This window comes from Penaeus monodon, chromosome 34, assembly GCF_015228065.2.
Source record: "Penaeus monodon isolate SGIC_2016 chromosome 34, NSTDA_Pmon_1, whole genome shotgun sequence".
NCBI lineage: Eukaryota > Metazoa > Arthropoda > Malacostraca > Decapoda > Penaeidae > Penaeus > Penaeus monodon.
Window position 1 is genome coordinate 1,724,416 of NC_051419.1, and position 1,655 is coordinate 1,726,070.

The 1,655-nt window shown below is 38.5% G+C and overlaps 1 non-coding gene across 1 annotated transcript; it reads right to left on the reverse strand.

The window, feature by feature from the left end:
- Window positions 1-412: 412 nt before the first annotated feature.
- Trnah-gug lies at window positions 413-485 on the reverse strand. The gene has a single exon. It is a non-coding gene; the product is annotated as a tRNA-His (tRNA).
- Between the last annotated feature and the right edge of the window lie 1,170 nt (window positions 486-1,655).

The window sequence follows — 1,655 nt, forward strand, 5'->3', positions numbered from 1 at the left end:
GTACATTTATATTCACCCTACATATTATGAATATTAATATATATAATTATAGACACATGTAACCCCTCACACACATAATATGTGTGTGTGTGTACTCTCAACACATACACTTAAACACATACAAAATTTATCGAATTCATCCTACCTGTTTATATCTACATCAGTGCCTGTGCCCGTGCGAGCGTGATGACCCCATACAGCAAAGGGTCCGGAGAAAATTTAAAAAAATAGTCCCAGTCTGAGGCCTATATTTTGAGGTGAGTATGTGCCCAGATACCCTCCTCTCATACGTCCACCATAGACTTGTATACACGCACTCATGTAATATGTACAGGGTTACCTTCATTATGTGTATATGAAATTTTCGTCATTATCATTTTTAAATGGTTTTATTGCGACATAAAACTACATCTGCCGTGACCAGGATTCGAACCTGGGTTTTTGCGGCCACAACGCAATGCCCAAACCAACTATACGATCACGGCCACCGTTACCTGAAGAAGTTAATGTAACCGTAAACTTTCTCAGGTGAACGGCTCCAGGTAAGAAAATCTACGGACGGAAACCCTGTACCAGTGCGAGATCGGGAACGTTTTCAGTAAGAAAAACTTGAATCTGATGTCTTCCCTTTTACATTGGATTCGGGCATGTCGAATCATCTTGTCGGTCATTTTCCTTTCCTTTCATTGTTACTTTGTTGGTATGATAACTTTTTTCCCTTCTTTTTCCTCTGTACTAAACATTTTTAGAATCTAATCCTGGATCTTGGTCTCAACAGATTCGCTAATCACTGCAAACCCCGATCATGTTAAGAAGGGAAACAGATGCCTTTACAGGTTTGATTAAAGCTTTCTTGAATTACATTGCTGAAGTTCCTCTGTCATAAATCTCCGTTAATATGTATATTTCTATCACCGGGCTCCTTCCTTCCATGCTCACATAGTAATACATGAATCTGTATATATTCAGAATAGGAAATACATCAGCCTTGCGGCCGGAAAAGAGTTAGGTCCGAAATACATCTGCGTCATTACTCATGTGCTAATTTTTTACTGTTCCTTTCATTGACTTTACCATACAGTAGTTATCTTAAAAGCTTAAAGAAGCCTTGCCGTGACCAGGATTCGAACCTGGGTTATTGGGGGCCACAACGCAATGTACTAACCACTATAGCATACGGCCACTGTGTCGGTACTATTGTTTATAAATCCGTGAAGATTCTCGGGCGAAAAGTCTCCGGTGGAAACTACGGACGGAAAACCCTGAACTAGCAGGAGACGTGGGACTCCAAATTTAATCTGTCGATAGCAGCAGGATATTTTCAGTGAGAAAAAAAAAATCGTGTGTAAATCTTATAATATGGACGACATCAATATTCAGTTTCATTTCAGATTCTTCTATACATCACGTTGTTTTTGTGTTTTGATAATTCACTTTGAATTATATCTTCATATATATTTCTAAACCCAATCCGATCTGTCTAGTAGTTTCGCAAACATCGCCTCCAACCATCAGAGAAAAATTTGCTGCAAAGATTTCTGAATAACGTTGCAACTATTTTGGGTTTATCGCTCGATCAAGAATCACACAGCGATGGATAAACAAAAGCTGATTTTTATTTCCCCAAAATTTTTAATTTTTCTCTGAGATTTCCC